The sequence below is a fragment of the Hemicordylus capensis genome, chromosome 6, assembly GCF_027244095.1.
Source record: "Hemicordylus capensis ecotype Gifberg chromosome 6, rHemCap1.1.pri, whole genome shotgun sequence".
NCBI classification, from domain to species: Eukaryota; Metazoa; Chordata; class Lepidosauria; order Squamata; family Cordylidae; genus Hemicordylus; species Hemicordylus capensis.
Window position 1 is genome coordinate 170,344,354 of NC_069662.1, and position 16,855 is coordinate 170,361,208.

At 40.6% G+C, this 16,855-nt stretch overlaps 1 protein-coding gene across 3 annotated transcripts in view; it reads right to left on the minus strand.

The window, feature by feature from the left end:
- LOC128329530 (uncharacterized) overlaps window positions 1-16,855 on the minus strand; it is a 215,141-nt gene that overhangs the window by 69,857 nt on the left and 128,429 nt on the right. The gene's annotated exons all lie outside the window — the stretch shown is intronic.

Here is a 16,855-nt window from a genome sequence, read left to right on the forward strand (position 1 = left end):
GAACAATGCTGAGGTGAGGTCTGGGTCCTCCAAGAGGAGCTGAGTCTGGTGAAGTGAGTGAAGCAACTCCCTCCCCTGCAATCTGAAACCAAGAACCATCATGAACCTTGAGGGAGGAGTCCAAATACTGCCTGAAGCCCTGGAGAGCCTCTGCCAGTCAGAGTAGACAATGCTGCTCAATGGTCTGACTCAGAGGGCAACAGCTTCTAATGTCCCCAAGGAAGCACCTTGACCGCACAGGACTGAAAGCATAGCTTGGCCTGCTAGTGTGTTTCATACCAACCATGAAGTGCTTCAGGGACTGTGGACAGCACATTTGGGGCCTTCCTGCTTCTGTGCCATAATGCAGCTGAGATAGTTTGAGGACATCACAGGTACTTTAAGGTTCTATGACAAAGCCACATGACAGGAAAGAAGAGTGACTGCCAAGCTGGCAACCATTAGAAGTATCTGGATCTTGTTTGTGCAGCAGATATCATTCCTCTGTATGACTTAACAGTTGATGAGCTGCTGCTAGGCTTCCAAGGTGCTCTCCCTTCTGGCAAAATGTGCCAAGCAAATGAAAGAAGTACTGTTTAAAAATAAGGTGCTGCTGTGATGCAGAAACATCCTACCACTCACAGGCAATGTTTACCATGGAAAGCAAGCTGGAGGACTGCAACAAAGACAGGACTGTAAGTTGCACAGAGGCACTGCAAGCAATACCAAGTTTGTGTGCATTCCATCTCCCTCCTTCTCCTTGTAATAATAAATAAAAATTCCTCCATCTCCTGTTCCATTTGTCTATTAAATTGAGGTTCATTCAGCAGGGATATATTCATATACCACCTAAATGAGGTATTAGAGCAACTTTCCAAATGAACAACCATCTTAACGGGGGCGTTATCTGAGATTGCTATGACATCAATATTACATGCCTGAACTTGGGACACTAAGGAACAAGGTATCAAAAAATAATCCAACCTAAAACAATTTTTATAGACAGGAGAAATAAATAAATATTCCCATTGAGAAGGATTGAGAAGATGCCCTTTGTGTGCTAGATTAAAATCTGACATATAAGCCTTAAGTGTGGTATGGGTTCGAGAGTGTGGTCTAGATGGGGGGGGGCAGTGTTGAGGTCAAGAAGGGGATCAAGAGTCTGATTCAGGTCTCCACCAATAATCAGGTGATCAAAAGTCAAGGTATGTAAATGTGCAAAACAACCGTGTATTAATTCTGGAGAATCTGTATCTGGACCATACAAATTCATTAATGTCACGCGTTGACCACCCATGCTATCAATAAATACAAGGAAATGACCTTATATCCCGTTCAACAATTAATTTAAAGGATTTATGAATTAAAGTGGCCACACCCTTCGCCCTCGTAGAATTGCCACAGACATAGACTTTCCCCACCCATAACCATTGCAAAGGGATTTTTCAACTGGCAAAATATGAGAAAGGCAACCTCAGCAGCCGATTCTCCTAACTTGACCAACACTTTGTGAATTTCTGAAGGCTGGCATAATCGGTGAATATTCCAGCTAACCATAGGAACTGTCATGCTCAATTATTAAAAAGATCACACACACAAAAAAAAGCCCAAACAGCAAAAAACAAATGAATATGTGTAAATGTGAAGAAGTAGGTGAATACAACTTGACAGGTACATAATTATTCGTAAGGACAACATAACGTTATAAACTCCAATTGATCCAACAAGTAAAAAAGCTGAAGAAGAAAAAAGTCAAAGGAACAAACAACCAATCAAAAATAATGTGTACTTCCAGTTCAGTAGCCCCCTGTGAAAGCAATTGAAGTCAGGATAATAATTAACTTTGGTATAGAGGCCTTGAAGGGAAGCGAAAGAAGATAAGAGGCCTCGGCCGATGTTCAAATAGTAAGAGTTAGTCTAAATTTCATTCATTCATTCATTCATTTGATTTTTAGACTGCCCTTACAAAACAGCTCAGGGCAGTTCACAAATATCATAGAACAGTTAAAATCAATCAATGATCGGGAATAAAAATTTTAAAATACAATAAAACAGCTAAAAATAAAACAATTCAAAACCTTATAAAAACCCGATACATTGAAAACCCTTTAAAACAATTTAAAAACCCTGGAAAGCCAGGCCGAACAGGTAGGTCTTTAGGGCTCTACTAAATGCCAATAAAGAATTCAAATTACGGATTTCTGTAATTATTCATTCTCCAACATGGCTCAAAGCAGACAGAAATTGCACAGAGGTTGACGAATCATGAAAGGATCTAAATTTATTCTCATGGCAAATGCAAAACATTGCTGGAAAATGAACATGATGGATCTTTAATTTTCTTTCTCTAGCCATCACGTGAACTTTTTGGAAGGAACACCGTCTGTCAGCAACTTCTTTGGGAAAATATGGGAAGAACATTATTCAAGAGCTTTCCCACAGAAAGTCCTTTCCTTCTCCAGCATGCCTCAAAAGATCCTCTTTAACTGTAGATTTTAAAAACTTTATGATGAATGGACGAGGCTTATCACTGCCACGTGGAGGAATAGGTATATGATAAGCTCTTTCCAACACATACTCCTCTGGCAAAGTGAATATTATGTGGAGAAAATCTTTAATGAAATTAATAGAGTCCATCTTTCCCAGATGTTTTAGAACCCGCAAAATATGCAAATTCTGATGATGAGACTCTAATTCCAGGATACAGACCCTGGCATTCAGGCTCTTATAAAGTAACTAGTAATTTTAAGCCCGTTAAAATAACGGGCGCTAGTACCTGTTGTTGTTGTTCACTTTATTCCTTTCCTCTCTTGTTTGCCCTCTTTTCCTTTTATTTTGTTCTATTTTTGTCTTTCCTTTGTCTTCCTTTTCTCTCTCTCTTCCTCTGTTTTCTTTTCTTCCTGTCTGCTTTCTCCCTCTCCTTCTCTTCCTTCCTTTCTTCCACCTCTTCTAATTCCCATCTTTCTGTTTTCTTGGTCTTATTGTTTTCTCCTACTCTCGCTCCCTGTATTTTGACCCATACTTTTGTATCTGTTTTTCTTTCTCCCATTCCACCCTCTTGTTTTCTACCCTTCCGTCTCCTGCACTCTCTTGTTTCCTTTCCCCTCTCCCTTGGCCCTCTGTCTCTGTTTTCCCCCTCTCCCCTCTGTCCCGCTTTCTTTTGCCCTTCCTTCTCCCTTATTTAGTTTTTTCTTACTTATGAGGCAACTTTTAGAGCATAGTTCTTGTTTTTATATATATTTTTATTTTTTATACTCAGTATTGAACTTAACTTACTCATCTGAATCATGTTTTGGTTTCCCCCCCAACCCTCATAGTATTTCTTTATGCACCACAGTCTTTGTGAAAATTCTTTCTGAGTTTGGTAATAGTCTTCCTTGTTCTGGGCCTTCTAGCACCTTGACCACGACGTTTGTAAAACTTCTGACTCTTGATAATGCCACATATAACTGTCCGTGGCTGAATACTATCTTGGGCAAATAGATCCAAACCTTTTCTTGGGTCTGACCCTGTGACTTACTTATTGTCATTGGAAAAGCCAATTTTATCGGGAACTGTCGCCTTCTCAAGGGAAATGGTAAGTCAGTACAGGATGGTGCCTAATCAATTTGGGGGATGAAGTCCATGTCTCCCTGTGTCGATCCTGTAATCACTTGAGCAATGATGAATTTCCCCCCCCAGGTTTTTTATGATGAGGCGGGTGCCATTGCATAATTCTTTCTTGGTGTCTAGATTTCTCAGGAGCATAATTATTGCACCTACTTTCAGGGTGAGTTAAAGCTTAGGCATTCCTGTTGGTGTTTGGTCATTGAGGAATTCAATAGGGTAGTTTTTTTAATCCTCCTTAGTGGAATCATCTATTGTGTCTGCGCTGAGATATGTGACTTCTTCTCCTTCCAAAATGTTGAACACCTGTTCATTTATGGTGTCAACATTGGAGTTCTTAGGTCAAAGGATGGATCTGTTTTCTATTCTGGGAACATTGTCAACAGGAATGTAGTCTTCGGAAATATCGATATCCCCTGTGCATATTATTCTGGCTGGGATTTCAATGATGTCCTCTGGAAGTCCTTCAATGCGTGGTGTTTCTCCATTGCCAACTTTGATTAGCCACTTGCTGAATTCCGCGTCGATGGATCGGATATTGTTTTGTAGCTTGAGGATTTTGAATGTGGGCCATAGCGTAATATATTTTATGCAGGCTTCAACGATATGTGTCTGGCTACCATGTGGCACCACTGGAAGTGTTTGCTGGAAATTTCCTGCCAGCAAAAATATTTTTCCTCCCATGGGTTTGTTGTTTTCCATAATCTCTCTAATTAGTTTGTCCACTACTGTGAGTGCTAGAGTGGGTGCCATTGTTGAATCGTCCCAAATGATTATCTTTGCTTTTTTTATATTTTTAGCATCTGCAGAATTGAGGCGCATGTTTGATATGAAGTTCTCAAGTATAGGTGCTGGTAGTTTGAACTGGGAGTGGTATGTTCTGCCTCCCTGTAGTAGATTGGATGCTATTTCTGTGGAGGCCACAGGGAGTGCGACTTCATCTTGGCCATGCACTGTACTGAGTAAGGTCTTGTATAAGTAAGTTTTTCCACTGCCTCCTGGCCCATCCAATAAAAAATAGCGGTGGCAAAGCTGATCATTCTGGCTTGCTGTTAATATTTGCTCCATGGCTGTTTTTTGCTCGTCGTTGAAGCTTCTTGCCATTTCTTCAGTTGTGTGTTTTTCATAGGCCTGGTTGTAGGCATCTGTAAGCTGGTCTGTATTTTGCATGGTTCATGTCAATCCAAAGTCTTTTTTTTTTTTTTCCCATGGAGTGTCAGAATGTTGGATATTTCTTGAAGGGCGAGGTCACGGCATCTTGTGCAATATTCATTGTGTCATATATGTTTATGGACATAATCCTCAATGAGGTATTGTTCATATTTTTGAAACAGTTCATGCATGTTTTGCAGGGATGCGAATACGCAGATATAGGCAAGCAGTTCTCTGAGTTGTTTGGGCATGCTGTATTGGACAGCATCTTCTAGTGTACTCTACCACACTTGCTCATCATTAATGAGCCCTCTTGTTTTGGCAGCTTATTGGAAAGTGGGGTAGGCATTACCATTTACGCTCCTGAGAATTTCGAAGGATGTAGCACCTGGTACATGCAGCAGTAGGAGGCGTTGGCAGTAGCGCTCTGGATCCGATGGCAAATTTACAGAATACATTCGCCCGATCACTTTGTCTGCACCAAGTTGTCGTAATTTCCAAGTGCAGTTTGCAGAGTGAAAGACATAATGAAAAGGAATGTCTGAGTATAATATGTTTCTTGCTTTCTCTTCTTGTTGATTTAATTTGAACCAAGCTGTCAAATGAGTTTCGCGAGTTGAAGCTCTATCGGCTGCAGCGCCAATGTCATCTGGGTTGAAAATTACTGCCTGTTCGTTTGGGAGATGATCTGCTAGCCTGTGGACTGCATGGGATTGGTAATGCATTTTAAATCCATTCAGACGCCATGCTGCTTCTGGTGCGCTGACATACCTTGAATCCATGAAGGTTTTTATTTCATCGTGGTTCAAAGTGTCTTGTTTCTGGATCACTACTTTTGTGCAATTGTGGCCCTTGTATACATATTAGAATAGGGTTTTTACGCTCTTAACTGAAGCGCAGACTTCAACGTTGATGTGACAGTTGTATTTCAGGGCTAGTTATGGATTATACGGTACAACCCAGCTGTTATCAATTGTCCTGTTATTTTCCATTGTGCTTTGGCCAGTGTTTCGTCTTCTGTATTTGGGGTAGCCGTTTCTAATTGCAGTAGTTTGTTGCTGGTATTCTTTTGGGAAGTCCTTTGTGCATTTCTCATTTGACATACAGGGTGAATTCCGATTGTGTGTTCTGCATGGTCCATGGATCATATGCTTTGTTATGATTGCATATAGTCGAGGAGTTTTCTCCACGTTCGGGATTTCTGTGGGTAGTATTTTGTCTATGGACGCTTCGGTTTTAGGTTTATAGTTTTCTCTTAGGATGAGCAGTATGTGTGCGTGTGGTAAACCTCTCTTTTGGAATTCTATGACATACACAATGGCTTTAGGTGGCCCAAAAATATGCTTTTTGCAGATGTCATCAATTAGTGATCTTAGTTTTAGGTGGAAGACTCTAGCCAATAAATCAGGTCGTGCAGCAGCAGTTTGGCCATGTTGCAGGTTATCCACAATTTTTTCCCACTTGGGGTTGCATGTAATGGTAATAAAGAGATGTGGTTTTCCATACTTTCTGACAATTGCCATTGCGTCCTGATAGTTTTGGAGCATGTTTCTGAGGCGACCTGCAAATGAGGATGGCAAAGTAAATGTCTTTCCAGGAATTAGGCCTGTTGCATTGGCTTTTTCATTTTAGTGGTCCATTAATCTTGAGTATTTCTCCACTCTCAATTTGGGCTGATTTTTCCAGACAAAAGTGAGCCTGTTGGCTTCTGTTGTGACATATTCATCTACTATGTATTGTTGTGTTAGACGTCCAGCATTTTGGAAGGTGTTAATGTTGTCTCTGATGGAAACCCACAGTACTGCATATGGCTGACTCTTACTCTTGGTGCTCATGGCTGTTTTGCTAAAGCTTTATAGGCTTGTGGTCTGAGTTGTAAAGTTATGTCTATTCCCCAGCTTTGTTCTCCATAGGGGAATAGCAATGGGTACAGCAGTGGCTCGAGATTAGGATCTAGGACACTAATTCTTTCTGTTATTTTATGGTATGTTTTGCCTGCACTTGGTTTGCAGTGTATTAGTAGATCTCTTTCCAGTGGAGGTTCTCCATCCTTATTTTGGAAAATAAACGCTACCTCATTATGCTTTGGTGCATTATAACGTCTTGGGTCATTTTCATGATCTTGGACTATAGTCAAGGTAACTTCCTTAATAGCATCGTTGGCTTCCTCTTGACACTCTCTTTCTACCTGGTGTAGCATTTTGCAGGCTTCAGCAAATGAATTGTTTTCTGCCATAAGTGTACTTAGTTCTTGCATAAGGTGAGGTTTTATTTTTGTGTTGGATTGATTTTTCATTCTTTTTTATGTGGCCTCAGTGGGATTTAAGATGAACAATCAATGTTCAATCTCACATAGAGCATATTTGAAGTTTTTTAAATAATTTTGGTATTGTTTTCTTTTTTTATTGAATTTATGTATACACCACATTTCTTGTGAATATTATTTTTGAGTTTGCTAATAGTTTGCCTTGGTCTGGGTCTTCTAGTACCTTGTCCACAACGTTTGCAAAACTCCTGACTCTTGATAATGCCACATATAACTGTGTGTGGCTGAATACTGTCTCTTGCAAATTAATCTCTATTTTTTCTCGGGTTTGGCCCTGAGATTTATTTAATGTCATGGCATAGGCTAATTTAATTGGTAATTGTCGCCTTTGCAAGGTAAAGGGTACATCAGTGCAGGATGGTGCCAAATCAATACGGGGGATGAAGACCATGTCTCCCTCTGCTGATCCTGTTATCACTTGAGCAATGATGAGGGGTTTTTTCAGGTTCTTTACGATGTGGCGGGTACCATTGTATAATCCTTTCTTGATGTTGAGATTTCTAAGGAGCATATTTATTGCTTGCAGTTTCACGGTGAGATAATGCTTAGGCATGCCTGTTGGTGTTAGCTCATTGAGGAACTTGATTGGATAGTTTTTTGTATCCTTTTCACTGGAGTCATCAATTGTGTCTGTGCTGAGCTATGCAACTTCTTCTCCTTCCAAAATGTTGAGTACCTGTTCATTTATGGCATCAACATCGGAGTTCTTTGGGCGAAGGATAGATCTATTTGCTATTTCGGGCACATTGGCAACAGGAATGTTGTCTCCAAAAATGTATTTGACAATATCCCCTGTGCATATAATTTTGGATGGGTTCTCAATGACGTTTTCTGGAAGACCATCAACGCGCGGTGTCTCACCATTGCCAGATTTGAGTAGCCAGTCGCTGTTTTCTTTGTTGATTGATTGGACAGTGATTTGAAGGTTGAGCACTTGGAATGTGGGCCTAGGCCTATTTTACTTTATGCAGGGTTCTTCCATTCATGTGTGTTTACCGTGTGGCACCACCAGAAGTGTTTACTGGAAATCTCCACCAATCAGGAAAATTTTTCTTCCACAGGTTTGTCGTTATCCATTATTTCTTTCATTAGTTGGTTGAATTTTGAAAGCGCTAATGTGGGGGCCATTGTAGACTCGTTTCAAATGAGTTTTTTTGTTTCTCTCTAATTATCTGCATCTGCAGAATTGAGGCGCATATTTGATATGGAGTTCTCAAGTCTAGGCACTGGTAATTTGAATTTGGAGTGGTATGTTCTGCCTCCCTTTAGTAGATTGGCTGCTATTTCTGTGGAGGCTACAGGGAGTGTGATTTGACCTTGTCCACGAACTGTGCTGAGTAGGGTCATGTGTCTCATGAGATTATTAAAGGATTCTGCACCTGGAACATAGCAATAGCAATAGCAATAGCACTTACATTTATATACTGCTTTATAGCCGGAGCTCTCTAAGCGGTTTACAATGATTTAGCATATTGCCCCCAACATTCTGGGTACTCATTTTACCGACCTCGGAAGGATGGAAGGCTGAGTCAACCTTGAGCCCCTGGTCAGGATCGAACTTGTAACCTTCTGGTTACAGGGCGGCAGTTTTACCACTGCACCACCAGGGGCTCATTGGTGGAGCAATAGGAGGTGTAGACAGTAGTGCTCTGGGTCCAATGGCAAATTTACAGAATACATTAGTCCGATCACTTTGTCTGAACCACGTTGTCGTAATTTCCAAGTGCAATTTGCAGAGACAAAGTCATAGTGAACATTAGGTTTACCATACTTTCTCACAATCACCATTGTGGCTTGATAGTTGTACAGCATGTTTCTGGGGCTCCCTGCAAATGAGGATGGCAAAATATAGATATTTTCCGGAATTAAGCCTGCTCCATTGGCTTCATCATGTAATTGGACCATTAATCCTGAGTATTTTTCTGTTCGCCATTTTAGCTGATTTTGGCGGACGTAATTGAGTGTGTTGGCCTTGGTTTTGACATATCCGTCTACTATATATTGCTGTGTAAGGTGTCCAGCATTTTAGAAGGCGTTATAGTTGTCTCTGATGGAAAGGCGGTAGCCATAATATTAAATTTGGCTTACCCTCACTCTTGGTGCTTGGGACTGTTTTGTTAAGTCTAATAAGGCTTGTGGTTTGAGTTGTAAAGGTATGTAAATTCCCCAGCTTTGTGCCCCATAGGGAAATAGCAAGGGGTTCACCATTTGCTCTAGATTCGGATCAAGGACACTAACTCTCTGTGTTCTTCTCTGGTCTGGATCGCCTGCACTTGGTTTGCAGTGTATTAGAAGATCTCTTTCAAGTGGTGGTTGTTTGTCATTTTTTAGAAAAATAAATGCAGCCACATTCTGTTTTGGTGCATGATACCACCTTGAGGCATTTTTGTGATCTTGGATTATTGTCATGGACAGTTCCTTAATAGCATTGTCTGTTCTGGCGGCATCTTCTCGATACTCTTTTTAAACCTGGTGCAACATTATGCAGGCTTCTGCAAATAGATTGTTCTCGGCCATAAGTGTGCTTAGTGTTTGTATAAGTTGAGGTTTTATTTTTGTGTTGGCTGAATTTTGCTTTATTCCCTTTCCTGCACTCTATTATTTCCTTTCCCCTCTCCCTGGTTCCTCTGTCTCTCCTTTTATTCTCTTCTCGTTGTCCCACTTTCTTTTGTTCTTCCATCTTTCTTATTTATTTTTTCCATCGTTATCAGGTGTTTTCTGTTTAAATAATATGCTTGTTTGGTGTTCTTTTTAAACTCAGTTTCTTTGTTTTGTTTTCCGTCTCTCAACCCTCATAGTATTTCTTCATATCTTTCCCCATTTTTTTGTGTTTGTCTCCCCCTCTGTTTTACGCTTTGTCTCTTTCTCTGTGTCGTTGTTTTTGTCTCCTTTTTTATTCCGCTCTCCCCTCTCCCTTGTCCCTGTGTCTCTGCTTTTGTTCCCTTTTTGTGGTTGTTGTTGTTGTTTGTCCTTCTCTTTTATTATTTTCGTAATCAATTATGTGGCTATTTGTTGATTAAATATTATGTTTTGTTTATTATTTTCTTGGTTCCCCCCCCTCCCCCCTTACAGTATTTCTTTATATACCACATTTTTGGTGAATATTTGTTCTGAGCCTGCTATTAGTCTTCCTTGTTCTGGGCCTTCCAGTACCCTGACCACAACGTCGTTAAAACTTCTCACTCTGGATAATGCTACATATAATTGTCCATGGCTGAATACTGGGTCAGGCAAATAGATTCCGACCTTTTCCAGGGTTTGTCCTTGTGATTTGTTGATTGTCATAGCGAAAGCCAATTTGACTGGGTATTGTCGTCTTCTTAAAGTGAATGGCAAGTCAGTGCAAGATGGTGCTAAATCAATTCTTGGAATGAAGACCATGTCTCCCTGTGCTGATCCTGTAATTACTTGTGCTATGATGATATTCTTTTCAAGGTTTTCCACAATGAGGCGGGTGCCATTGCATAATCCTTTTTTTGTGTTTAGGTTTCTAAGAAGCATTATTATTGCGCCTACTTTCAGGGTGAGTGTATGTTTGGGCATTCCCGTTGGTGTTTGGTCATTTAGGAATTCTGTTGGGTAGTTTTTGGAATCTTCTTCGGTGATGTCATCTATTGAGTCTGAACTGAGATAAATGATTTCTTGGCCCTCCAAAATGTTGAGCACCTGGTCATTGATGGTGTCAACATCACTGTTTTTTGGGCAAAGGATGGATCTGTTTGCTATTTTTCGGACGTTTTGCACTTGAATATTGTCTCCAAAAATCTCTCTCACGATATTCTCTCTGCATATTATGCTTTCTGGGATCTCAATGATATCTTCTGGTAATCCCTCAATGCGTGGTGTCTCTCCATTGCCCACCTTGATTAGCCACTCGCTGAAATCTGGGTCATTGGATCTTATATTGTTTTTGAGTTTGAGGATTGTGAATGTGGGCCACAGAGTATTGAATTTTATGCAGGCCTCAACGATATGTGTTTGACTTCCGTGTGGCACCACTGGTAGTGTTTGTCGGAAATCTCCTCCCAGTAGAAATACTTTACCTCCCATGGGCTTGTTGTTCTCCATGATTTCTTTCATTAGTTTGTCTACAGTTGTTAGTGCTTGATTGGGTGCCATCGTTGACTCATCCCAAATGATTATTTTTGCTTTTTTTAGATTTTTAGCATCTTGAGAATTGAGGCGCATGTTAGACACAGAGTTTTCAAGTATGGGTACTGGCAATTTGAATTGTGAGTGATATGTTCTGCCTCCTTGTAGAAGGTTAGCTGCTATGCCTGTGGAGGCTACAGGGAGTGCGATTTCACCTTGGCCACGCACTGTGCTGAGTATGGTTTTATATAAGTATGTTTTTCCACTGCCTCCTGGCCCGTCCAAGAAAAAGCAGCGGTGGTCTAGCTCATCATTTTGGCTTGCTGCTAAAATTTGTTCTATGGCTGATTTTTGGTCATCATTGAAGGTTCTGGACATCTCTTCTGCTGTTTGTCTTTCATAGGCTTGGTTGTATGTATCTGTCAGGTGCTTTGTATTCTGTATGGTGTATGTCAAGCCGTAGTCTGTGCATTTCTTTCCATGGAGTGTTAAAATATTGGCAATTTCTTGGAGGGCGAGGTCACGGCATACTGTGCACTCGGTATTGTGTTGTAAATGTTTATGGACGTAATCCTCAATGAGGTATTGTTCATATTTTGTAAATAGCTCCTGCATGTTTTGGAGGGATGCAAAGACACAGATATAGGCAAAGAGTTCTCTGATTTGTGTGGGCATGTTGTAATGTGCTGCATCCTCTAGTGTACTTTCCCACACTTGTTCATCATTTATGAGCCCTCTTGTTTTTGCTGCTTCTTGGAAAGTTGGGTATTCATTTCCATCCACGGTTCTGAGGTGTTCATAGGATGTTGCTCCTGGTATATGCAACAGTAAAAGGCGTAGGCAGTAGCGCTCTGGGTCTGATGGCAAGTTCACAGAATACATTCTACCAATCACTTTTTCTGCACCACGCTGGCGTATTTTCCATGTGCTGTTTATGGTGTCAAAGACATAATGTAATGGGATGTCTGCGTATAATATGTTTCTTGCTTTCTGGTCTTGTTGATTTAGTTTGAACCATGCTGTCAATTGTGTTTCACGATTTGTAGCTCTGTCGGTTGCTGTGCCAATGTCTTCGGGGTTGAAAATTACTGATTGTTCGTTTGGGAGATGAACTGCTAGTCTGTGTACTGAATGGGATTGGTAATGCATCTCAAATCCATTTAGACGCCATGCTGCTTCTGGTGCGCTGACATACCTGGAATCCATGTAGGTTTTGATTTCATCATGGTTCAAATTGTCTTGTTCCTGGATCACCACTTTTGCGCAATCGTGGCCCTTGTATATATATTTAAAGAGGTATTTTACACTCTTAACTGATGCGCAGACTTCGACGTTGATGTGGCAGTTGTATTTCAGGGCTAGGAATGGATTGTACGGTACAACCCACCTGTTATCAATTGGTTTTCCTTTTTGCATTGTTGTCTGGCCAGTGTTTCTTCTTCTGTATTTAGGGTAACCGTTTTTGTTTGCGATAGTATGTTCTTGGTATTCTTTTGGGAATTCTTTGATGCATTTTTGGTTGGACATACATGGCGAATATTGGTTGAGAGTTCCACATGGTCCATGTATCATATGCTTTGTAATGATTGCATGAAGTCGTGGGGTTTTTTCAATGTCTGGGATTTCTGCAGATACTATGTTGTCTATGGATGCTTCGGTTTTAGGTTTATAGTTTTCTGCTAGGATGAGTAATAGGTGTGCATGTGGCAAGCCTCTTTTTTGGAACTCTATGACATACACAATGGCTGTGGGTGTTCCAAATATATGCTTCTTGCAGACGTCTTCAATTAGTGATCTGAGTTTGAGGTGAAAGACTCTTGCCACTAAATCTGGTCGTGCTGCAGCTGTTTGGCCATATTCTAGGTTTTCTGTAATTTCATCCCACTTGGGGTTACATGTCATTGTAATGAAGAGATCTGGTTTTCCGTACTTTCTAACAATGGCCATTGCATCCTGATAGTTTTGGAGCATATTTCTTGGGCTTCCTGGAAATGAAGATGGCAAAATAAATGTCTTTCCGGGAATTTGGCCTGTTGCATTGGCTACTTCATTTAAGTGGTCCATCAACCCTGAGTATTTCTCCACTCTCAATTTTGGTTGATTTTGCCGGACAAAATTGAGTCTGTTGGCCTCAGTTTTAACGTAGGCATCTACCATGTATTGCTGCGTTAGGCGTCCAGCATTTAGGAAGGGGTTAAATTCGTCTCTGATGGATAGACGGTAGCCATAGTACTGCATCTGGGTGACTCGTACTCTTGGTGCATGTGGCTGTTTTGTTAAATTTTTTAAGACTTGTGGCCTAAGTTGTAAAGGTATGTCTATCCCCCAGCTTTGTTCTCCACAGGGGAATAGCAGTGGGTACACCATTGGCTCTAGATTTGGATCTAGGACACTAATCCTTTGTGTTTTTCTCTCATCAGGGTTGCCTGCACTTGGCTTGCAATGTATTAGTAGATCTCTTTCCAGTGGTGGTTCTCCTTCGTTATTTTGGAAAATGAACGCTACCTCATTGTGGTTTGGTGCATTATATCGTCTAGGGTCATTTTCACGATCGTGGACTATTGACATGGTCACTTCCTGAATAGCATTGCCAGTCTCATGGGCATTGTCTTGACACTCTTTTTCTACCTGGTGTAGCATTTTGCAGGCTTCAGCAAATGGATTGTTTTCAGCCATAAGTGTACTCAGCGCTTGCATGAGTTGAGGTTTTATTTTAGTGTTGGATTTGTTTAGCATTCTTTTCTCTGTGGCCTCAGTGGGATCCAAGATGTATAACTGTGCAAATTGTCTGTCTTGGCCCTGCTGTGGGTGCAGTGTCCCTGTTCTGTGGCAAATTGAGCCGTGTATCCGGAAGCAGTACGGCCCATGGCCAGGTGGTGGTACAATGTTTGCTCCCATGGAGGCAAATGCTAAGGCACTATTTATCGATCTGACATTCTCCGTAAAGTTTCTGCTGTGTTGATGTTGGCCTGTCATAAGCTGCTGGATGAATGGCATTGTTTTTATGGGGGGTAGATGTACTTTTCCCTTAGAGCAGCAATGTGTGAATTTTTGATCTGTGGGTCTTTCTTCCTTAAAATGCTTTGCAGCACAGAATTCGCATCTTTGGTCCAAACTGCCGCAGTTGTGTGGTTTGATGTTGTTCTGGTTGTGCTCTGTATTGTCATTTAGAATGGATGTTGTGGTGATTGCAGCCTGATATTCCAGATTTTGGGATCTTTTTTTATGGGTTACTTCTTGGCGATGCATTTTTTGTTGTTCAGCAGTCTGACCTCTTCTTCTTGTTCTCTCCTTCTCTGCATGTTGTTTTTGCTGTGTTTGTTGTTCTTCTGGAGTTTGATTTGATTTTTTTTTAATGCGTCTCATTTTTATTTTTTGCTGCTCAATTTGTCTCTGCTCAAATGTTCTCTGTGTTCGTCTTTGGTTTTCTTTTTCTGCTTTTTCCTGTTTTGTTTGTTTCTGGTGGCTAGTTAGCTCTTTCTCCATATGTTTTACTTCTGGTGTCTGCTTTGCTCTGTTTTCTCTACGTCGTTGTGTGTGTCTGTGCTGTTCATTTTCCTTCTGTTCATTTGTTCTTTTTGCGCGTCTGTGTTTCTCGCGTTCTGCTTTTTTCTTGTTCATTAGTATTTGGTAATTCTTTTTATCTTTCTCTATTTGCTGCTTCTCTATGTCTTGTTGGATTTCTCTGTTGGCTGTCATTTTTATGTTCTCTTCTTGTGCTATGGAGGCCATGTTTCTTAGTTTCAATTTTTGTTTTATTTTTCTCTTTGTAAATTGGCCTTTTTATTCTTTATTTATTTTGGCTGAATGTACTGTACAGACTTTTTGTTCTTATTGTTTTGTAACTGTGGTTTATTTCACACTGCTGGTATCAGCAGGAATATTGGTGATTTGATTATTATCTTGTTTCTTCTGCCTGGCTGTGACTTCCCTGTGTGTTAGTGGACCCTGGGCTGAGGATCTTGGCCAAGGCGAAGTCAGTGTTTCACATGTGTTTTTGTTCTTTATAAATTTTCTTGGATTTTGTTTTTTGCCCCCTTTCAGGACAGTGCCTAAGCCAAATATATGTGTATGAATTTGGGTGTGTGGTGAATTAGCTGTTTATTGTGTTGTGGTTCCAATTCCTTGAGCTGCTGTGAGAGGTGTTCTTCACTGGAACCTGGTATGTGGCAGAGCTTGGCCTAAGGCACTAACTTTTAATCCTGCTGGAGATGCAGGTCTGAAGTAAGAGCAGCAAGGATTTTCCTCACTTTTTTGCTTTCACACTCTCCTTATTTCCTGCCTTTTTTCTATCTCTCTCTCTTTTGCTCCTTTGTTTAGATTTTGTTTTTTGCCTCCTTTGAGGGCAGTGTCCAAGTCTAATAAATATGGACTCTCCTTCTTTCCTCTCTCTCTCTTTAATGCTCCTTTGTTTAGATTTTGTTTTTTGTCCCGTTTGAAGGTTTTGTAACTGTGGTTTGAGATGCAGGTCTGAAGTAAGAGCAGCTAGGATTTTCCTCACTTTTTTGCTTTCTCACTCTCCTTATTTCCTGCCTTTTTTCTATCTCTCTCTCTTTGGGTTTTTTTTTTAGATTTTTTATTTTTTTGCCTCCTTTGAGGGCAGTGTCCAAGTCTAATAAATGTGGGCTCTCCTTCTTTCCTGTCTTTCCTCTCTCTCTCTTATGCTCCTTTGTTTAGATTTTGGTTTTTGCCCACTTTGAAGGTTTTGTAACTGTGGTTTATTTCTCACTCCTGGTATCAGCAGGAATATTGGTGATTTGATTATTATCTTGTTTCTTCTGCCTGGCTGTGACTTCCCTGAGTGTTAGTGGGCTCTGGGTTGAGGATTCTGGTCAAGGCGAAGTCAGTGTTTCACGTGTCTTTTTGTTCTTTTTAAATTTTATCAGATTTTGTTTTTTGCCCCCTTTGAGGGCAGTGTCTATAAGTCAAATATATGTGGACTCTCCTTCTTTCCTGTCTCTGTCTTATGCTCCTTTGTTTAGATTTTGGTTTTTGCCCCCTTTGAGGGCAGTGTCTATAAGTCAAATATATGTGGACTCTCCTTCTTTCCTGTCTTTCCTCTCTCTCTCTTATGCTCCTTTGTTTAGATTTTGGTTTTTGCCCCCTTTGAAGGTTTTGTAACTGTGGTTTATTTCACACTGCTGGTATCAGCAGGAATATTGGTGATTTGATTATTATCTTGTTTCTTCTGCCTGGCTGTGACTTCCCTGTGCGTTAGTGGGTTCTGGGTTGAGGATCCTGGCCAAGGCGAAGTCAGTGTTTCACGTGTCTTTTTGTTCTTTTTAAATTTTATCAGATTTTGTTTTTTGCCCCCTTTGAGGGCAGTGTCTATAAGTCAAATATATGTGGACTCTCCTTCTTTCCTGTCTTTTCTCTCTGTTTCTTTTTTTCCCTTTTTCCCCGATTTTGATTTTTGCCTCCTTTGAGGGCAATATATGTGGACTCTCCTTCTTTCCTCTCTCTCTCTTTCACTCCTTTTTTTAGGTTCTATTTCGTGCCCCCTTTGAAGTTTATTTATGTATGACCCTCTGTGGTATTTTCTCCAATTCTCCACTATAGGCAAGGGATGGCACTGTCTCTGCTGTTGTGAGAAGAAAAGGGCTTCCCTGTTGGTTAGCCGGCTGACTCCCCTCAGGGAGTTTTGTGTCCTGCCTTTGTATTTATTTATTTATTTATTTAATCTAGTTAATTATATTTATT